General features: G+C 37.4%; 1 protein-coding gene and 1 pseudogene across 1 annotated transcript in view; one reads left to right on the top strand and one right to left on the bottom strand.

Annotated features, from left to right (window-relative positions):
* The window catches only part of NLN (neurolysin), a 102059-nt gene that overhangs the window by 73127 nt on the left and 5235 nt on the right, over positions 1-23697 (bottom strand). The window lies entirely within an intron of this gene.
* Positions 16454-17425, top strand: LOC125935045 (40S ribosomal protein SA-like; annotated as a pseudogene).

Below are 23697 nucleotides of genomic sequence, written 5' to 3'. Positions count from 1 at the left end.
AAGGAAGAAGGAAGAAGGAAGAAGGAAGAAGGAAGAAGGAAGAAGGAAGAAGGAAGGAAGGAAGGAAGGAAGGAAGAAAAAACAATCTCCTATATAGGAGAACTCCAAATATTTGATGTAGATATTCCATTGCTCAAGAAGGTGAAGATTAACTTCTCTCCTACCTTGAGCGTGGGTTGCACTTAGTGACTTGCTTACAAAGAGGAAGGGCATGGAAAAGCAGAGGAAAGTAACTTTATGGTAGAGAAACCTGGCAAACACTATCTCAGTCATGTAGACATCGTGTACCCCTAAATATGACACGAAAATAAGGGCACTTTACCTCTGTAATCTTCTTCCCCGAAACCTATAACCTTAGTTTAACTATGAGAAAGACATCAGACAAACACAAATTGAGGGATATTGTACAAAATAGCTGTTGGTACAGCTCAGCACTGTCAAGGCTATTAAAAACAAAGACTGAATGATTCTCACAGCCCACGGGAGTCTGAGGAAGCATGCTGATTAAATATAATGTTGATCTCCTGAAAGGGATTCTGAAAGAGGAGGGAAAAATGAGTGAAATCTGAGTAACATACAGAATTTAATTAATAGTAACAGACAAATATTGGTTCCTTAGTTGGTTCCATAGTAATATAAGATGTTAACAATAAGGGAAACTGGGTAAGGGATTTATGGTAACTCTCTGTACTATCTTGGCAACTTCCTATAAATCTGGGACTTTTCAAAAAAGAAAAGTTTATTTTTAAATAACACAAAAAATTTGATGACTAAAATGACCAGTGCAGCTATAAAGTTCCAATCTTGGTCTTACATAATGAAAATAATACTATTTATTGTGGAGCCAGTGCCACATACAACCTCAGTCGTGTACAACTTCCTGTTAGAATTTTATATTATATATTATATTATATATCATACCATACAAAATCTCCTCAAGGAATGAATGATAATTCAGTTTGGTGAACTCTTTCTTAAAATGTTAATGATCCATTTTAAAAAAGAGAAAATGGAAATTTTGCATTAGATTTTGGAATGTAATGGAAATAAGTTTTTATTCCCAAATTTCACTGTAAATAAATGAGAAACGGCCTCTTCAAAGTATTTTTTTCCAAGAAATAGGAATTAAAATTAAAGATATTAGAAAGAGGGGTACCTGGGTGGCTCAGATGGTTAAGGGCCTGACTCTAGATTTCAGCTCAGGTCATGATTTCATGGTTCATGAGATCGAGCCCCATGTCAGGCTCTGCACTGACAGTGTGAAGCCTGCTTACGACTCTCTCTCTCTCCCCTTCTCCCTACACCCTGCCCCCACCGCCAAATAAATAAATAAACAAACATTTAAAAAACCGTAAGAAATAAACTGCTTAAGGTCATATGAAGAACTATGTGACACTAGAAATATTTGTACTATTGCTACTCTTGACAAATAGAACTTTTAGAGAAGGTTCAGATTACAAACTTGTAAGGAAGGAAATAGTAAAATATCAGGTTTTGAAAAATAAGAAACAGAAGATATTAGTCTTTCTCCTAATGTTTTATATAGGACAAGAGGTTTAATATATACAGGGTTTTTAAAAAAAATTTTTTTAACGTTTATTTATTTTTGAGACAGAGAGAAACAGAGCATGAACAGGGGAGGGTCAGAGAGAGAGGGAAACACAGAATCTGAACAGGCTCCAGGCTCTGAGCTGTCAGTCAGCACAGAACCCGACGCAGGGCTCGAACTCATGGACTGCGAGATCATGACCTAAGCCAAAGTCGGACGCTTAACTGACTGAGCCACCCAGGTGCCCTATTTACAGGTTTTAAATGTGCTATAAATGAACATGAAAAGATTTCTCTTCTTAAATCCTTGAACTAACTTAAGTAAAGCCACCTGCAAATTAAAGTATCTGAAATCAAATGCTGTGTCACAAATGAAATGAAGACTTCCATAATAATTCATTAGTAAATGGCCTACCCACACTCATGGAAAACCGCAATTCAAAAAAGACATTCTACTTTTATTTTTCTCTAGGAGGATGAATAAATTGCTTCTGGCACATTTAATTGGTGTTTGGGGTATACTTTTCAGAATTGAAATCCCTACTAAATTACTCAGGAGAGAGACTTTTCTCCACAGTACATTACTTAATACTTAGGCTTTTTTTGGGGGGGTGGTGGTGATCTACAGATGGATATTTTGTTGAATGAATGAGGATGGCTAAATATTTATGCTAGGCCTAGCTAACAACTAGTTTGCTCTTCTTTTTAAACAATGGTTCAGCCACAAAGGGGTATTCATTTTTTTTTTTTACATGTGACAATGGTATTGTGATTATGTATCTTAGAAAAAAGAATTTATCTTTTAGAGTTATATATAGGAATACTTATGACTAAAGTAATATAATGCTGGAAAATATTTTAAAATAATTGGAGGAAGAAGTATATGAAAAGCGATTAACCATGAGCTGACAATTTCGAAGCATGATGAGGGAGGTTCATTTACCAATTTCTGACTTTGGTTTATGATTGAAAATTTACATAATAAAAAAATTAGTAACTTTTCATGTGCCAAGCTCTAGTTATTCTAAATTCAGACATGTTCTTAAAACCAGATGAATGGGGGTGACTGGGTGGCTCAGTCGGCTAAGCATCCAACTTCGGCTCAGGTCATGATCTCACAGTTCGTGAGTTCAAGCCCCGCATCGGGCTCTGTGCTGACAGCTCGGGGCCTGGAGCCTGCTTCCGATTCTGTGTCTCCCTCTCTCTCTCTGCCCTTCTGCCATTAGCGCTCTGTATCACTCTGTCTTTCAAAAATGAATAAAGCCATTAAAAAAAATTAAAAAAAAAACAAAACCAGATGAATGCAACATTAACATGAATTCAGTATATGAACTCATGCTGACAAGCATATTAAAAGGGAAACTAGGGACACCCGGCTGGCTGAGCTGGTACAGAATACAACTCTAGATCTCAGGGTTGTAAGTTCAAGCGCCATGCTGGGTACAGAGATTGCTTAAAAATAAAATTTTAAAAAAATTAAAAAATAAAAGGGATACTAAATGGAGCAAACCTCAAAGGAAAACAAGAGCTCAGGAATAAATATATTTGATGAGTAAATAAAGACTCACAAATTCACAGTGGGAAGGGGACTTAGAAACCAGCTAGTGTAAATCCTTTAATTTAGGATGAAGGCCAGTGAAGCTAAATCACGGGTAATCAACTATGGGTCTATGTGTCAGCATTTTACTTTCTTGCAGATATAATGAAAGTTACATTATAAATGCATTGTTAGAGAAGATTCAAGGGATGCGGCTTTCAGTGTACCTAAAAACGTGTGGTCAACAATTCTGAGAACAGCTACGAGATGGCTGGCATGCTGCTTCATCCAGTTACAATTGAGCCTCTAGTTGCCACTTGGCCACTGCCAACCACTACTACCAGCACCATTGATAATAATAATGAAAATATTTGTATAACAGACACTGTTTTAAGTGGTTTACAAATATCAATTCATTTAACGGCCACCCCCCCACAACACTGTGACAGAGATTACCGACATTTTGAGAGATGATGAAACGAAGGCACAGACAGATTAAATGACTTACTCAAGGTCACACTATTAGAAATGGCCAGTCACCCAGGCAGTCTTCCCCCAGAGTCAGTGCTGTTCAGTACAATAGTCTATCACCAGTCACTAGGTCAATTCTGCCATTCTCTTGAAGTTACCCACTCAGGCTCCTCAGTGCCTGCAACTGTTCTTTATTCTCTCCTGTCCTTGTTGGGAGACAGGCACAGAGATCATCAGAAAGCATGGCCTGTGTGGCTCTGTGTTGACAGAAGCCATATTCCAATTCTCCTGGTGGTGTGGCTTAGCAACCCCTAGAAGTCAACTGTTTGTACTTATGTGAGAAATAAGAAAATCAACAGACTATGTGAGAAAGAAAAAATAATGATGACACCTTGTATTTCTATGATACACGTACATCCTTAGCAAATTTTACCAGGAGAATAAAAATGACTTCAAGTTCTCTGCCTACAACAAAAGGGTACTCTTTAAAGCAGCAAAGAGTTTTCTCACCAATAAAAGATAAAAGGCAGGTTTTTAAAAAATTTCCTAACAAACATGAAAGATGAGTAATTACCAACCTCAGCTCCTTTAGATTTGGAAATCACATTGAGAGCAAAGGAAAGCACCTACTTGAATACAATACGAGGTCATTTTACTTACTTGTGAAGTCTCGTTATGTCTGTGTACTATGCTAAGTGTTTTCTACGCATTACCTTATTTAATCCTCACTCTAAAGATGAAGCGAAGGCAGGGAAATATTCAATTATTAAGTTCAGAGTCACACAGCTATGTAAGTGGCACATGTGGTATGTGAATCAGGCAATCTTATTCCAGAGTTTGAAACTTAACTATTTACTAAGCTGCCTCTTCCAACCTGAAAATGCTATATAATTGTGGCTAAGTCAAGCTGCTGATTACCAGAATAACAAAATTTCAGAACAGGAGGTCATCCAGAATGATTCTGCTTTCTAGTGGAGCCCCAATGAGATCTGGTAAGGGAGAATGGAAGGAGGAGGGGCATCCAAGATGATGACCACATTTCTGTTTTGCACAGGCATGAGTGAGAGCTAGAGGGCTCGGGAGGAGAAGCAGATTAGAATGTTTCTTTCTTTTTCTTTTATCGGGGAAGGGTGGGAAGGCTGAGAAAATAGAAGCTTTATAGGCATTCGATTTTAGAAGTATGATTTTAACACCAGTAAGCTATCCAAGGATAGATATGTAGTAGGCATTTGGAGCTCAGAAGAAAGTGAGTACAGAGCTAGTTGATAAAGATAAAAGATGGATATGTCTCCAAGGAATTTAATGGCTAGTATGACAGAGAAACATGTAAGGATTTAGCAAATACTGGAGCGCCTGGCTGGCTTGGTCAGTGAAGCGTGTTACTCTTGATCTCGGGATCATGAGTTCAAGCTCCACCTTTGGTGCAGAGATTACTTAAAAACAAAACTTAGGGGAAAAAAAGAATTTAGTGAATACTTATTGATCACTTAGGTGCACCAGTCAATATAGTATTGTAAATGTAATTAGAGTGTTACACCAAGATGTTACAGTCGGATAGAGGAACAATACTCAACTCAGACTGAGGAGTCAGAGAAAGCTTCCTGGAGAGGGGATATGAATAGGAATTACCTAGGCAAGGATGGAATAGGATGTGTGGAGAAGCCTAAAAGCAAGACAAGCATAGTGGAAAGACTAACAGAGGCCCACTTTCAATCACCGGATAGGTGATATTCTAGGAATTACAGCCAATTTGGAGGTTAGAAATGGGAATTAGAGAGAAGTAAGGCTGGAGAGGTTGATAGGCAAGACTGTGGAGTTTTTTAATGTCCTGCTAAAGAGCCTGATCTTTGCACTGTAGGCAATGGGACCTCCTGAGCAAGAGGGTAAGATCTGTAGTTTAGCCAAGCACTCTGGTAGCTGTGGGAGTTGTGGAAGTCAATTTTAGGAGGTAAAGGAGACCAGTTAGGAGGCTTCACGAATCCAGATGGACAATGAGAATTAAAAGTGGGAGAGTAGGAGTGGGAGCTAAAACAACAAATCCAAGGAATATCCAAGTAGTAAAACTGGCAGGACTTTGTGAAAGACAGGATGTCATAGTTTGTAGTTTGGTTGAGAGTGTGGATGGTAGCATTAGTGATGACACACAGAGCATTTACCACTGCAAATGGAAACTGCAACAGCAAGACCAGGCTGGGAGAAATATACTAGGTAAGTTTTAGACACGTTGCTTTTTGAGTGCCTATAAGATATGCCAGGGTGTGGAAGCATGGTGATTTTGGCAACTAGACATAAACCTGATGACTAGGACAGGACCCTGGGGCAGGAGACAAAGATAGAGATGTCTTCAGATGTCTTATTCCTAGAATGGACTGGGACATCTCGGAAAGCATGCAGATTAAGAACAGTGGGATTAGTGTGGAAAAGTAGGGAGAGGAAAAGACTGCAAACTAGCTGGATTGGGGGAAAGTTTTAGACAGGACAGTACGTGTGGAAAAGACTTCATACATGTAGGCTCAAAGAAAGGAGGTTTTAAAAAGAGCTTTACAGCAGACATTGAGAAGAGAAACCTGAGAAAAACTATTACTAGAGGGGCAGGTATCAGTAAAAAGAAGCTTGAAAAAAATTTCAGGAACGCTCATAGTAGAGAAAATTAGGAATTTGTTTCTCTGGAAGTCAAGACTGTGTGGCCAATAGGGTAAATGTTACATAAAGACTAAGTAAGGCAAGGCAGGACTGTAAAGTATATACCTGATGGCAACTAACACCAAAGACTTATCGTGTCATCTGATAAGTGACTCTTTCCTCTCTTACTCTTTAGCGGCCACATGAATCGGCTTCATACTGAATCTGGTAACAACTAAAGGTACTGAGTTTTTTCCTACGTGCTGCTCTTATGTGATTGTGCTCTCATCTAGGTGTGATTTGTTTAAAAACAGACTTCACATTTAGTATCATTAAGAACCTCCTTATTAGAATGGTGTTCTGGAGGTATCGGGCTGGCTCAGGAGGTCAAGCATCTGACTTCGGCTCAGGTCATGATCTCACCGTTCGTGAGTTCCAGCCCCATGTCGGGCTCTGTGCTGACAGATCACAGCCTGAAGCCTTCTTCGGATTCTCTCTCCTCTCTCTGCCCCTCCCCACTCACGCTCTGTTTGTCTCTCTCTCAAAAATAAATAAAAACATTAAACAAATAATAATAATAAAAAAAAGAATGGTGTTCTAGTGAGCTGAGATCCCCTGGAACTTGAAGTTTTCACCTTTACTTAGAGTCATCTGAAAACTTTATCAATAGGTCATCGGTATCCTCTCCCAGTCACCAATAAAGCATTTGTGACTTTCAATAACCACATACAGTCAGTCTTATTATCCAAATCCTTAGGACTACTTTTTTCTACCTTAAATGGAAGGGAGGGAATTATAAGTCACTATGTACTCAGGTGGTATCAAGCATTGTGCTACATGTGTTCATGTACATTAATTCCTGAAATCTTTACAAAAATTATGGCAGGTAGCTAATATTATCTCTAATTTAGGGTTGGAGAAACAGGTTCTGTGAGATTAGGCAAGCATATGAAACCAGGTCTGCCCCAAGAGCCCTGTAGATTGCACATTCTCTTTCTTTTCTCTTTTCCTTCCTTCCTTCATTCCTTTCTTCCTGGTATCATCTACATATACTGAGATTTGTTTTTTCCAGTTTTGTTGAGACATAATTTATATATAACATTATATAAGTTTAAGTTATAGCACATTTTCTTTCTTGGAGTCATTTCATTAGTCTTTAGCATGTTTGCCTTGGACATTCAGCTTACTTAATATGGCTATTTCTAGATTCTGATAGTCTAGGGATAAGAGAACACCCTCTTCTAAACTTCCTATGTCCAAATCCTACCACCCTTCAAGGATCAGTTATGACCTTGTCCTTCCCTTTTATCTTGGAACTAATCTCTCACTCCCCTGAACTCCCATATCAATTTCTCTATTACTCTGACCCTTGTATTCTAATTATTTATGTATGTGCCTTATCCCATACATAGTATCACATTTATGTATGTGTTTTATGACCCTTAGCAGGCTGTGTTGCCTTGGCTTTTTAAGAAAAGTCAAGGGGCACTTGGGTGGCTCAGGTGGTTAAATGGCCAACTCTTGATTTTGGCTCAGGTCATGATCTCACCGTCATGGGATCAAGCCCTGAGTCAGGCTGTGTACTAAATGTGGAGCCTGCTAGGGATTCTCTCTCTCCCTCTCTGCCCTTCTCCTGCTCATGCTCTCTTTCTAAAAATAAATAAACTTAAGAAAGGTCAAAATAGGACATAGCCTTTATAAAATCTACTTCTGCACTTACTGTATAAGTATTCTTGAGGCTAGCATTCATTGGACTTACTCAATTTCTCTTATATAATAAATCTACATGATAAATTTATCATACAAACAGTACCAGGAAAAACTGTGTTCTTGATATTTCTTAACTAGATATATTCCCTTTGCTCTTACTGCCAGAAAGCTTTCAGTAAAACTCTGGACCCAAATAAATCAACAAGGCTGAAATCCTAATGTTCTTTTTGATTTTTTGTCTAATATTCTTCTCCTTTTATTCTATTAATGTGTATTTTTAAGGTGAGCAATCACAAAGTAATTCTGGTAAAGAGGCGACCACGAAAAGATTTCAACAAGCAAATAACGCTAACCTAGGTGCTTTGCTTTACACATCTATTCTTGTGGGATTTAGCAGTTCATGGCATATAGTAACTGTACTCAGTTGATATTTGTGGCACGAGTGAATAAAGATTTTGAAGTTATATACAGGTTTCAATTAGCCACATTCTACTACCCACCATTCCTGTCATTTTACAATTTTTCAGTGTCATTAAGAAGATTTTTGATGAGCTGTTATACACTTTAATGAGTAGCCTTGTGTCCTTTTTGTCATGCTAAGCAAGTTTTTCGTGTTTTTACTTCTTCTCAGCTACCTCTGTGCATGGAAGTATAGTACCTGCAGCACAGGGTCTATATCTAGCAGAGCAGGCATGAGATGTGTTCCAGAATGGGAACCCATCATCATGGCTTCTTTGGGTTCTCCTGGGTACTTTTTCCACCAGATGGGGCAAACTGCATGTCATTACCTTCTTGGTCTGACCAATAAGTACTTTTGCTGCATACGTCCAAAACAGGATTATGTTCTGTTCAGTGCCACGTTTCACCAGCCCCAACTAACTTCCAAATCACACAAGTCCAGAGACTCTGGCTTCCGTGTCCTCGGCTGACCTCAGGCTCACACATGAGAAGTTTGCCTTCTGTTCTTTCTCAGCTTGGTTGCTTCTGACCCAGTACTTCAGAGGCTGGCACCTCCCCTGATCTCTTCAGTATCCAAGTTGACATATTTAGAATGAGCCTTGCTCCCAGAGTATTTATTAAATTAGACTATTACTCTTCAGACCCATTAACTAAGTCTGTAGGGTACCAAGTCACTGTGTGAATATCCTAGTGATGATAAGAGAATATGACCAATATTCTTTTAATATATGGCTTCTCTTCTCTCATACCCACCCAGCATGTACTAAAAATATACCCATGTACTAAAAATATATACCCAGCATGTATATATTTGTTGGTTAAGTTTGCTTCCTATTGCATATTACTCTACTCTGTAATTTCTTATCACAAAACTAGGTCTAAATTAAAACTTAGACATAGTACTTTCCCCTGGCAACTGTGTTTTGGGTAAAGAAATTTGCAAGGTTTAAATATTTACTTTCTACTTTTACCTGTCCTTGTCATATCAAATTGCCAAATCCAGGCCTATACTCCTTATATATCAGCAGCGAATGCTGAATTTTCAGTTATTACCACTGATGACAACTTTCCATTCATTCATTCAAAAAAATATATTTATTAAGCATCTACCATGTAAACAACACCAGGTTAAGTGTTGGAGATACAGTAACAAACAACAACAAAAAAGGTTCCTGATCTCAGAAAACTTGTCAACTAGAGAGGAAGGCAAACAATACTACTAATATGTGTGCTCTGGAAATACAGTATTCAAAGGGACCAAATTTAGTAGGAGTCACGTAAGTTCGTTCCGAGGAAGTACAAAGTGAGCTGATATTAACAGCACCTATTACAATCTAACTACTTTAGAGATTTGATTACTATCTGACTCCTTGAGCAGAGTGAGGGCAGGAACCCATGTGAGCAGGGATAGTTTCTTTTTTCTTCTTAAGTTTAAAATTTTAAATTCCAGTATAGTTAACATATAGTGTTATACTAGTTTCAAGTGTACAATATAGTGATTCAGCAATTCTATACATTACTCATTGCTCATCAGGATAAGTATATACTTGATCCCCTTCACTCATTTAAGTCATTCCCCCATCCACTTCCCCTCTGGTGACCATGAGTTCATTCTTTCAAGTTAAGAATCTATTTTTTTGGTTTGGCTCTTTTTTTTCCTATTATTCATTTGTTTCTTAAATTCTACATATAAGTATAATCATATGGTATTTGTCTTTCTCTGACTGACTTATTTCACTTTGCATTATACTTTCTAGCTCCAAGGGATAGTTTCTTTCTTGTCCACAGCTGTCTTCTCAGTTTAGCACAGCACTACCATGGATAAAATACACTACGTTTTCTGAATGGAAATCAAATGGAATGTATCTAGAATGTATAAATACTGCTCAAATCCAATATGAAAAAATAAACAACCTAATAGGAAAATAGACAAAAGATACCACAGGCATAAAATACAAATGTCAAATAAACATGAAAATACACTCTAACTCATTAGCAAACATGGCAATACATACAAAACCCAAGAGATACCATTTTACACCAAGAGCTGCTAAGGATGGAGTATCAATGGCTATACATGAACACTATACAGGTAGAGGGAGTAAATTAGTATTACCACTTTGGGAAAAAATTGGACATCATTTGGTAAAGTAGAGAATGCACAGATCCCACAAGAGAGCAATTTTTCTCTTAGGCCTATATTCTTGCACATATGTATCAGGAGAAATTACAAGAATACTCATAGCAATATTGTTTATAATAGCAAATAACTGGGAATAACCTATAAATACTCACCAACAAGACAATAGATAACAAATTTTGGAATGGTCACCCAGGTAAAGATCTTAACAGCAGTAAAAATGAACCACAGCTATGTAAAACTAGTTTCATCAAGTGAAACTAAACCATATATTGCTAAGGGAAACATAGATTTGTGTTATGACATTATAAAGAAAAGGAACAGGACTATAAATGTAAATTCAGGACAGTGGTTATCTTTGGAATAAGGAGAAGAGATATGGTCAGAAAGGGGCACATAAAAGACTTAAAAGGTACTAGATGTATCATTTTAGATATACAGATACTCCTTTTTCATTCTTTTAACTGTAGATATATACATTTTTTGTGTATAATACTTCGTAATAACTTTTAAGATGAATGACAAGTATTAGCCAGGCTGTGGAAAGGTAGGGAAAGAGAAGAATGTTCCAAATAAGGGATCGGCTGTGTTAATTTAAGAAGAGGAGGTAAAGACATGAACTATCTGCCGAAAACAATGAGTTCCCTGAGTGAGAGGAAAAGCTGGAACAGCTTAGTGGTCAGACTGTACAGGGATTTATAAACCAATCAAAGAGTTTTGATTTTATCCTAAGGTTAAGGGCAAACTAAAGAATTTTAAACTGGAGTATGAATGTCACATTTGGATTGCATAAAGATCTCTGTTTTCATAAGGAAAGTATATTAATAGGAAGCAAAAACTGAGGCTGTGACTCATGATGAGGATTTGGGTCATAGGGGTGGTAATACAAATAGAGAACAGAGAAAGACTTTAAACCTGGTAATTGATGAAAAAGGTAGAGACAGAAAAAGGCCAGGTCAGCTCCCAGACTTTTGACTTCAGTAAATGGTAACATTTGTTGAGACAGAGAACAATGGCAAAAACAGATTTATAAGATTTGTAAATCTGGTTTAGGATAAAGAGATACTGAAATTAAACAATAACATAACAAGTGCTCAATAAATATTTATAAAATGAAAATGACTGAATGTAAGACTTCTAAAAGGAATTACACAATTGGTAGTTGGAATCTAATATTCATTGATTTCTCTTTCACATAAATAATTTGTGCTTCTCTATGTTGTACCATGGTATAAAAGAATTCCTATGAAAAATGAAATCTGAAAGTCGTATATATGTATAAATTGCAGTGTTACAATGAGAAGATCTAAATAATGTAGCCCTTACTGTATGAATGTTATGCAGTATAGCAATCAGACTATAACTAAAAGTTGTGATTATTTCAGTCACTACAACCATACTTAAGATGTGGGGCAGGAAAACCCAGAAGAACCCACCAAAAAGTTGCTAGAACTGATAAACAAATTTAGTAAAGCTGAAGGATACAAAATCAACACACAGCAATCTGTTGTACTTCTTACACAAGTGATGAAAGAGCAGAAAGAGAAATTAAGAAAACAATTCCATTTAAAATTGTACCCAAACCAGTAAGGTATGTAGGAATAAACTTAACCAAAGAAGTGAAAGACCTGTACTCTGAAAACTATAACAAACTGATGAAAGAAACTGAAAATTACACCAAGAAATGCAAAGGCATTCCGTGCTTATGGATTGAAAGAACAAGTATTGTTCAAATGTGTATACCACCCAGAGCCAGCTGCACATTTAATGCAATATATATCAAAATACCAACAGTATTTTTCACAGAACTAGGATAAATAATTCTAACATTTTATGGAACCACAAAAGACCCTGAATAGCCAAAGCAACCTTAAAAAAGAGAAGTGAAGCTGGAGGAATCACAATTCTGGACTTCAAGTTATATTACAAAGCTGTAATAATCAAAACAATATGGTACTGGCACAAAAATAGACACATAGATCAAAAGAACAGAATAGAAAACCCAGAAATGAGCAGTTTGAGATGCCTGGCTGGCTCAGTCAGTAGAGCATGCAACTGTTGATCTCCAGGTTGTAAGCTGGAGCCCCATGTTGGATAGGGAGATTACTTAGAAATAAAATCTTAAAAAAAAACAACAACACAGAAATGAATTCACAACTATATGGCCAATAATATTCGATAAAGCAGGAAAGAATATCCAATGGGAAAAAGAATGTCTCTTCAACAAATGGTGTTGGAAAAACTGGACAGCAACATGCAAAAGAATGAAATCAAGCCACTTTCTTACACCACACACAAAAATAAATTAAAAATGGATTAAAGATGGGAATGCAAGCTGGTGCAGCCACTCTGGAAAATAGTATGGAGGATGCTCAAAAAATTTAAAATAGAACTACCCTACAATCCAGCAATTGCACTACTAGGTATTTATCCAAGGGATACAGGTATGCTGTTCCGAAGGGACACATGCACCCCAATGTTTACAGCAGCACTATCAACAATAGCCAAAGCATGGAAAGAGCCCAAATGTCCATCGATGGATGAATGGATAAAGAAGATGTGGTATATACATACAATGGAGTATTACTTGCCAATCGAAAAGAATGAAATCTTGCCATTTGCAACTATGAGGATGGAACTAGAGGGTATTATACTAAGTGAAATGAGTCAGAGACAGACAAATATCATATGACTTCACTCATATGAGGACTTTAAGACACAGAACATGAACATAAGGGAAGAGAAGCAAAAATAATGTAAAAACAGGGAGGGGACAAAACATAAGAGACTCTTAAATATGGAGAACAAACAGAGGGTTACTGGAGGGGTTGTGGCAGGGGGGATGAGCTAAATGGGTAAGGGGCACTAAGGAATCTACTCCTGAAATCATTGTTGCACTATATGCTAACTAATTTGGATGTAAATTTAAAAAAATAAAATTAAAAAAAATTGAAATCCCATACAAAAAAAATGGATTAAAGACCTAAATGTGAGACCTAAAACCTTAAAAATTGTAGAAGAGAACACAGGCAGTAACTTCTTTGACATCGGCTGTAGCAACTTCTTTCTAGATATGTCTCTGGAAACAAGGGAAACAAAAGCAAAATAACATATTGGAAACTAAAAAGCTCCTTTACAGTGAAGGAAACAGTCAATAAAACTAAAAGGTAACCTATACAATGGAAGAATATATTTGAAAATGACATATCTGATAAAGGGTTAGTATCCAAAATATATAAATAACTTATCAAACTCAACATCCAAAAAACAAATAATCCAATTAAAAAATGGGCAGAAATTTGCAACGACATGGATGGAACTAGAGTGCATTATGCTAAGTGAAATAAGTCAGTGAAAGATAAATACCATATGATGTCACTCATATGTGGAATTTAAGAAACATATGTGGAAATTAAGAAACAAAATAGATGAACATAAGGGAAGGGAAGGAAAAATAAATATAATGATAGAGAGGGAGGCAAACCATAAGAGTCTCTTAAATATAGACAACAAACTGAGGGTTGTTGGAGGGGTATTGGGTGGGGGGGGATGGGTTAAATGGGTGATGGTAATTAAGGAGGGCACTTGTGATAGGCTTTGTGTGTTATATGTAAGTGATGAATCACTAAATTCTACTCCTGAAACCAATACTACACTATGTTAATTAACTTAAATTTTAGAAAAGTATTCAAAGAAAAAAAATTTTTTTAAATGGGCAGATGGCATGAATAGACATTTTCCAAAGAAGACATACAGATGGTCAACAGACACATGATGGTCAACATCATTTATCATCAAGGAAGTGCAAAATATAAACTACAATGAGATATCACCTCACACCTATCAGAATGGCTAAAATTAACAACACAAGTCTGGGTGGCTCAGTTAAGTGTCTGACTTCAGCTCAGTTCATGATCTCACGGTTCTTGAGTTTGAGCCCAGCACGGGGCTCTATACTGACAGTGAAGAACCCACTTCAGATCCTCTGTCTCCCTCTCTCTCTGCCCTTCCCCTGCTCTCTCTCTCTCTCTCTCTCTCAAAAATAAAAGAAAAAAAAAACATTAAAAACATTTAAAAAAAGAAACCACAGGTGTTGGCAAGGATGTGGCCAAAGGGGAAGCCTTTTGCACTGTGGTGGGAATGCAAGCTGGTAAGTCACTCTGGAAAACAGTATGAAGGCTCCTCAAAAAGCTAAAAATAGAACTACCCTATGATCCAGCAATTGCACTACTGGATATTTATCAAAGGAATACAAAAACACTAATTCAAATTGATACATGCACCCTGATGTTTATAGCAACATTATCTACAATAGCAAAATTATGGAAACAGCTCAAGTGTCCAATGAGGGATGAATGCAATAAGAAGATATGGGGTATGTGTGTGTGTATGTGCGTGTATGTATATGTTTTATATATATATATATACACACAACATACACATACACACACATATATAATATATGTAATATTCCTTTGCATTATATCATTGTATATATTATATATATCATCATATATATACATACATATAAGTGAATATAACTCAGCTATAAAAAAGAATAAAATCTTTCCATTTGCAACGACATGGATGGAGCCAGAGAGCATTATGCTAAGTGAAATAAGTCAGAGAAAGACAAATACCATATGAGTTTCATTCATAGGTAGAATTTAAGAAACAATACAAACGAACACAGGGGAAAAAAAAAAAAAAAGAAGCAAACCCAGAAACAGATTCTTAACTATAGAGAACTGATGGTTACCAGAGGGAAGGGAGGTGGAGAGATGGGTAAAATAGGTGACTGGGATTAAGGAGAGCTCTTGTTGTGATGAGCACCCGGTGTTGCATGGAAGTGTTGAATCACTATATTGAACACCCGAAACTAATACTAGATTGTATGTTGACTAACTGGAATTTAAACTAAAAGGTAAGAAAGCAAGAAGGAAGGAAGGAAGGAGGAAGGGAGGAAGGAAGGAAGGAAGGAAGAAGGAAGGAAGGAAGGAAGGAAGAAAGGAAGGAAGGAAGAAAAAAAGAGGGGTGCCTGGGTGGCTCAATCGGTTAAGCTTCTGACTTTGGCCCAGGTTATGACCTCATGGTCAGTGAGTTTGAGCCCAGCTTCGGGCTCTGTGCTGACAGCTCAGAGCCTGGAGCCTGCTTCAGAATCTATGTCTCCCTCTCTCTTTGCCCTTCCCCTGCTCACACTCTGTCTCTTTCTCAAAAAAAAAAAAAAAAAAAAAAAAAAAAGAAAAAAAAGAAAGAAAGAAAAAAGGATTAAAGGGAAAAAAAAAGGGTTCATCTCTTTCTGTATGAATATGTATTTATTTATTCAAAAAGGCCCTCCTTTCCCCTACTACAGTACTGCACACCAAATATTATAATAGTTGTCAAGTAGGTATAAGTTTATTTCTGGACTCTGTTCCTTCATCTATTTTTCTATTCTTGCACCAATACAAAACTGTGTTTTGTTTTGTTCTTTTTAAATTTTTTAAAAATGTTTTTATTTATTTTTGAGACAGAGAGAGACAGAGCATGAGCGGGGAAGGGGCAGAGAGAGAGGGAGACACAGAATCTGAAGCAGGCTCCAGGCTCTGAGCTGTCAGCACAGAGCCTGACGCGTGGCTCAAACTCACAGGCCATGAGATCCTGACCTGAGCTGAAGTCGGACGCTTAACCAACTGAGCCACCCAGGCGCCCCTTGTTTTGTTTTTTAATGACTGTAGCTTTGTAATACCTTGGTATTTAGTAGCTTAAATCCTGTAACTTGTTATTTTTCAAGTTTGTGTTTTGCTATACTTGGCCCTTTATGTTTCCATTTAAAATTTTAGACAATGCATGTCAATTTCCACAAAAAGTTCTTCTGGGATTTTGATTGGGATTTTATTGAATCTAAAGGTTAAATTAGGGGAAATCGACAATTCTCCTGCATTAAGTAGTCCACCCTTCTGTGCTACCCAGGGAGGGGTTGATACCATGTTGTTTTGTGTTCCTGTTGTAACTTAAAGGGAAACTTTCACAATGTCCGGAGCCCTGATGTCCTACAAGTGAAGGAGGAGAATATCCTCAAATTCCTTGCAGCAGGAACCCACTTAGGTGGTACCAACCTTGACTTCCAGATGGAACAGTGTATCTACATCATAACTGAAGAGAACCTGGGAGAAGCTTCTGTTGGCAGCTTGTGCCATTGTTGCCATTGAAAACCCTGCTTGATGTCAGTGTCATATCATCCAAGAATACTGGCCAGCGAACTGTGAAGTTTGCTGCTGCTACTGGAGCCACTCCTATTGCTGACCACTTCACTCCTGGAAACTTCACTAACCAGATCCTGCAGCCTTCCAGGAGCAGGGACTTCTGGTGCTTACTGATTCCAGGGCTGACCACCAGCCTCTTACAGAGGCATCTTATATTAAGCAGCCTACCATCGCTCTGTGTAACAGACTCTCCTCTGTGCTATATGGACATCACCATAGCATTCCTTGCAACAAGGGAGCTCGCTCAGTGGGTCTGATGCAGTGGATGCACGTCACCATTTCCCGTAAACACCCATGGGAGGTCAATGCCTGATCTCTACCTCTACAGATACCCTGAAGAGATTGAAAAGAGCAGGCCACTACTGAAAATGCTGTGACCAAGGAGGAATTTCAGGGTGCATGGACTGCTCCCGCTCCTGAGTTCACTGCTACTCAACCTGAAGTCGTAGGCTGGTCTGAAGGCCTGCAGGTGCCTTCTATGTCTATTCAGCAGTTTCCCACTGAAGACTGAAGACTGGAGCACTTAATCTACCACTGAAGATTGGTCAGCAGCTCCCACTGCTGAGGCCACTGAATGGGTAGGAACAACTACTGACTGGCCTTAAGCTGCTCTTTCCCGAAGGCAAACAAAATGGAAATAAGGTCGACAGAAAATAAACAGTTTCTATCTTCAGTAGTCCAATCCCAAACTGACATCTCCTTTCATTTACTTGGATCTTTTTTTTAGATCTGTTTTTTAGAACTTGCTTTTTATTTACTTAGACTTTTATTCTTTTCACAAATGTTTTGTAGTTTGCTGATGTTTTATATTTTTTGATTTGTTCCTAGATATTTAAAGTTTTTAATTCTATTTTTACTTATATAATTTGAAAATTTCACTTTCCGATTATATCTTGCTAAGGAATAGACCTATAATTCAATTTGTATGTTGATCTTATGTCCATGGATATAAAACATTCATTCTAATATTTTATCCTTTGAATTTTCTATACTCACAATTATGTCATTGCAAAAAAATGACAGTTTTATTTCTTCCTTTCCAATCTTTCCATCTTTTTTTTTTTTTTCTTAAATTATTGCACTGGCTGAACGCTCAAGGACAACATTGAATATACATAGTAAAAACGGTCATCTCTGCCTCATTCCTGATCTCAGGCAGGCTTTTTAAAAGTAATTTTACTACTATGTATGAAGTTTCACATAGGCTTAAAAAATATATACTTTATTAAGTTAAAGAAGTCCTTCTATTCTTGGTTTTGCAATTTTTTTAAAATTATGGATGGGTATTAAATTTTATCAAATTCTTTTTATGCATCTCGCATAATAATCACATGATTTTTCTCCTTTATTCCATTAGTTGGTTAATTTCATGGATTGATTTTCTAATTTTTTCAAACTTACAAAAGCCCACTGGTTTTTCCTTGTAGTGTCCTCTTGAATTTGTGGAATGAGGGTTTGTAGTCTCATAAAATTAGTTAGGAAGTATCGACTATTTTTTGCTTCTTTGGAAATGATTATGTATGACTGGTATTATTCCTTAGATATTTGGAAGAATTCACTGCTGAAGCCATATGGGTCTAGAGTTTTCTTTGTGGAAAATCTTTCAATACAAAAATAGTTTCTTTAATAAATAAAAGATTTTCTATCTCTTTTGGTGTCCATCTTAATGTCATATTGTTCAAATAATTTTTCCATTTATCTAAATTTTCAAATATATCGGCAAAAACTTCTTTATACTCTCATTTTTGACCATCTGTACAATCTTTAGTGACATTCCTCATTTTAATCCTTTTATTGATGTATATGTATTCCCTCATTTTTGTTGCTAACCTAAGTCAATCGATTTTATCATATTTTTAAGGGACAAACTTTGGCTTTGTTGAATTTCCCTATTGTATGTTTGTTTTCTGTATCATTGCTTTTTGCTTTTTATTATTGCCTTCTTTCTATTTTCTTTGGGTTTAAACTGCTGTTCCCTTTCTGGCTTTCTGAGATAAAAACTCAAATCTTTCTTCTTTGCTAATGTATTTAAAGATAATTTTTTTTCCTGAATACTACATAAGCTATGTAATAGACTGCAAAAATATCTATAAAATTTTCCTATCTCTGTCAGCATAACCTACTGTAATATAATTCAGCAGTTTTTTCTTCTAAGTAATAAAAAATTTTTTTTTTTAGTAATCTCTACACCCAATGTAGAGCTCAAACTCAGGACCATGAGATCAAGAGTTACACGCTCTTCCGACTGAGCCAGCCAGGTGCCCCACAGCAGTTTTTTCCATCAAGAGTTATCTCCACCCTTGAGTCTAGGTTTGACCATGAGACTTGCTTTAGTCACAAGATACTAGCAAATATAAAACAGAGACTTGTAATGCTTTTAAGCATTGGAACTTGTCTTCTTTTGTTGTGCTTGGCAACTTGGGAAGACCAGGTAAATGAGAGGAATGTTTCTGTAAATATTTTTGTAGCTACATCCTTATGTATGGTGTGGCATACTCAAAGCATAAAAAACCTACTCCTAAAGAGGAAGCCTTTTGCACTGCTGGTGGGAATGCAAACTCGTGTAGCAAGTCTGGAAAACAGTATGGAGGTTCCTCAATAAAAATAGAGGGGCATCTGAGTGGCTAAGTCAGTTAAGTGTCCAACTATTGATTTCGGCTCAGGTCATGATCTCACAGTTTGTGAGTTCGAGCCCCACAATGGGCTCTGTGCTGATGGTGCAGAGCCTGCTTGAGAGTCTCTCTCCCTCTCTCTCTCTCTCTCTCTCAAAAAAAATAAATAAACCTTAAAAAAATTTTTTTAAGTTAAAAATAGAGCTACCCTGTGACCCAACAGTTGCATTACTAGGTATTTACTCAGAGAATACAAAAATACTAATTCAAAGGGATACATGCACTCTGCTGTTCATAGCAGCATTATCTACAAAAGCTAAGGTATGGAAACAGCCCAAGTATCTATTGACTGAAGAATGGATAAGGAAGATGTTGTATTGTGTGTCTGTGTATGTGTGTGAAAATATGTATATATACACATATAATATATACGTTTACACACACATACACACACAATGGAATATTACTCAGCCATAAAAAAGAATAAAATCTTGCCATTTCCAATGACATGGATGGAGCTAGAGTGTATTATACTAAGTGAAATAAGTCAGTCAGAGAAAAACAAATAACATATGAATTTCACTCATACGTGGAATTTAAGAAACAAAACAAACGTGCAAAGGGGAAAAAAAACGGAGAGAGAGGCAAACCAAGAAACAGACTCTTAACTACAGAGAACAAATTGTTACCCTAAAGGTGGTGGGTGGGGGGACAGGAAGAAAAAATAAAAGATGTGAGGCAGAAAAAGAATTTTCCTCTTAGTCTTGAGCTTAAATACGATTAGGTATCAAAGACACCAGCTATGTGTGGCTTGGAAATAGAAGGATATCCTTTTGAGTGCCAAGTAGGTGGAATGGGATAGGATCTTCCAATGTACACTGAGGTAATCAGAAACCCTGATTTTGTAAGCTGGAGTTTCTCATACTTCCTTCAGTTTATGTTGACTTTCTTTTGGTTTCACTTAATAATTAGAAAAGTCATTTCAAAAAAGTCAATATTCATGATAGATAAAGGTTTCAAGTATGCAAAATGAAACATAAAAGTACTAGAAGAAAAGTCAGGTGATTTAAAAAAATTCTAATCTTGGGGTAGAAGGGCATTCTAGGCACATGACCAAAGGCAGACGTCATTAAAAAAAAAAAACAAACAAAAAACTGATATACGTGATTACATAAACATTTTAACTTGTGTAGAACAAAAAGCGGGAACAATCCACCCCAAAATTCAAAGACTAAAAAAAAAAATTAAAAAAAAATTGCAACATTTATGAAGGGCTATTACAAATTAATACTCTGAATTTAAAAACCTCCAAAATCCAACCAGGTAATTCACAAACATGAAAATAATAGCTAACATATATTGAGCTTTGATGTGCCAATATTGTAGACCAAATGCTAAAATGACCTCCATTTCACCCCTCTATGTACCTATGACTTCTTACAATTTTGAGTTTGCTGCTCCTCCCATCAGGATACAGTCTGTCTTTGGGAGTTGCTCTGGCCAGCATAATGTGGCATAGTTGATGGTACTCCAGTTTGAGCCTAAGCTTCAGGAGGCCTGTATACACTTCCACTCTCTTGGAACCCTGCCATCGCCGTAAGAACAAGTCAGAATTAGCCTCTTGGAGGATGAGAGAGCATGTGAAAGAGAGCCAAACGGCCCCAACTTTTGCCATCCCAGATCCCCAAATATATGACGCAGCTCAGCCAAGATCAACAGAGCTGCCTACACAATCCATGGCTGATAGGTGGAATGATCCTGGTCAAGACCAGAAAAACTGCCCTGCAAACACAACGTGTGTCAGCAAACATTTATCACTATACTCCCGAGATTTGGTTTGCTACATAGCATTATTTTGGCAATACTAACGGATATAGCCAAGTAATGTTCAAAGTACTCTATATTTATTTACTCTCAATCTTAAACAGGTGATATGAGATAATAGCGAATATATATTGGTCTCTGCCCCTGATTCTTGGCAATGAGCTCCTAAAAACCTTATTACTTCCTAAGTGATAAGGGCACTAGGATCATCTTTTGTTCTAATATTTGGTTTCTGACCCTGGTTCCTGACACAGGGCTCCTGAAAGCCTTGAAATGTCCTGGCTGATAGGAGTGTCTTTTGTTCTGATGAAGTGACTGGATAGGCTCCTAGATGAGGGCTGGTCACCCAAAAGAACCATGATTAGAAGATTGAAATGTTTAGCCTTCCCTCCCATTCTCGTGAGAAGGGAGAAGGGCTGAAAATGGAATTAATGACATATCATGCCTACCTCATGAAACCTCCATCAAAATCCCAATAATAAGGGGTTTGGAGAGCTTCTAGTTTGGTGAACACAGCCATGTTCCAGGAGGATGATGCACCCCAACTTCAAAGAGACAGAAGCTCCTGTGCTCAGACCTCAGTATCTCTTCATCTGCATCCTTACAATAATGTCCTTTAACTGGTAAACATGTTTCCTGAGTTCTGGGAGCTGCTCTAGCAAATTAATTGAACCCAAGGAGGGAGTCATGGGAACCTGAGACTTATAGCCAATAGGACAGAAGCAGTGGAAACAACATGGACTTGCAATTGGCATCTGGAGTTGGGTTAGCAGACTTGTGGAGCCAGCCCTTAACCTGGGGGATCTGATGGTATCTCCAGGTAGACAGTGTCAGAATTAAGTTAAAATGTAGGACACCCAGCTGGTGAGGCAGAGAATTGCTTGCTGTGGAGAAAACTTCCACACACATTTGGTGACCTAATTGTCATAAGCCAAGAGTTCTGTGTGAGTAGTAAAAGGCCTCCTAGGAGAAGGAACAACTGTTTTTCTAATACAGATGAGTACAATTTTTCCCTCTTACCTCATCTCCTGTACTCCACTCCAGTCACAATGGCCTCTTCGAGTTCTCAAACACATCAGGCACAACACCAGCTTCTCACTGAGCCCTCTCCTGTAAACTCACCAATACTAAATATCCATCTATCCTGCTTTATTTTTTTAAAAAAAAATTTTTTTCAACGTTTTTTATTTATTTTTGGGACAGAGAGAGACAGAGCATGAACGGGGGAGGGGCAGAGAGAGAGGGAGACACAGAATCGGAAACAGGCTCCAGGCTCCGAGCCATCCGTCCAGAGCCCGACGCGGGGCTCGAACTCACGGACCGCGAGATCGTGACCTGGCCGAAGTCGGACGCTCAACCGACTGCGCCACCCAGGCGCCCCTATCCTGCTTTATTTTTTACCCCCTAGCACATTTTCCCATTTAACATACGCTGTATTTTCCTTATCTGTCTCTCCCATTAGAAAGAACATAAGCTCCACGCACATAAGGATTTGGGGCTGCTTTGTTCATCACTGTATCACTAGACCTAGAATAATGTTTGGCACATAATACTCAGTAAATATTTGGTGTGTGAAAAAAATCAGCCAATCAATTTCAGCTTGCTGATGAAGAAATAAACAGAAAAATTAAGTAACTCTGCCTAAGATCACAGTGCTAGTCAGTGGCAGAGGCAAGCAGGCTACAGATTATTCTAGTCTAGTCTAGAGTACTATATATACTACCTGCCTTTCTAAAGCAGAGTGTGCCATATACATATGTGCCCAATAAGCATCAATTTCCTTGGTTCTTCATACTTTAATCTAGGTGCTTCTCTCCACAGAAGTGCTCTCTTTTGTCTTAACCAAAGAAGTGATATTATTTAAACATGAGAAAGTACTAGGACATTTCTGTGCAAAACCAGGGGTAAAGAGCAACGATAAAAATCCTCCTTTACAACATTTTAAAATCCATTTATACAACTAATGTGTAACCTTTGATATTTGTAACTTAAAACCTTTTCTCCATTAGTATTTTTTTTCTAGCACCACTGTCGTAAAATTCTGGGGTTTCTATCTACTGGATTTGGGGAGACAATCTCGATTTTATTTAATTATAGTTAAGATACATAAATGTTAAGTTTATGAATAACTATAATTTAATTTGTCTGACTTTCTAAGACTTCCCATATGAATAAATTGGGAATGCCTGGGTGGCTCAGTCAGTTAAACGGTTAAGCATATAACTCTTAGTTTTGGCTTAGGTCATTATTTCCTCCTTTGTGGGATCGAGGGCCGTGTCAAGCTCTGCACTGACAGCAAGGAGCCCACTCGGTATTCTCTCCCTCTCCCTCTCTGCCCCTCTCCTGCTTGCATGTGTGTGTGCATTCTCTCAAAATGAATAAATATTTTTTAAAAAAGGAAAAAGAAAACAAGGAACTTTTTTGGTCTTCAGATCACAAGTCCTGAAATTTTATTAGAGAATTAAACTCACCAAATAAACTCTCAAAAAAAAAAAAAGTGCAAGTGAATGTAAATTATAATAAGAAAAG

Source organism: Panthera uncia, assembly GCF_023721935.1.
Source record: "Panthera uncia isolate 11264 chromosome A1 unlocalized genomic scaffold, Puncia_PCG_1.0 HiC_scaffold_17, whole genome shotgun sequence".
Taxonomy (NCBI): domain Eukaryota; kingdom Metazoa; phylum Chordata; class Mammalia; order Carnivora; family Felidae; genus Panthera; species Panthera uncia.
The sequence above is the reverse complement of the archived record's forward strand: the minus strand, read 5'-3'. Positions and strand labels throughout refer to the sequence as shown.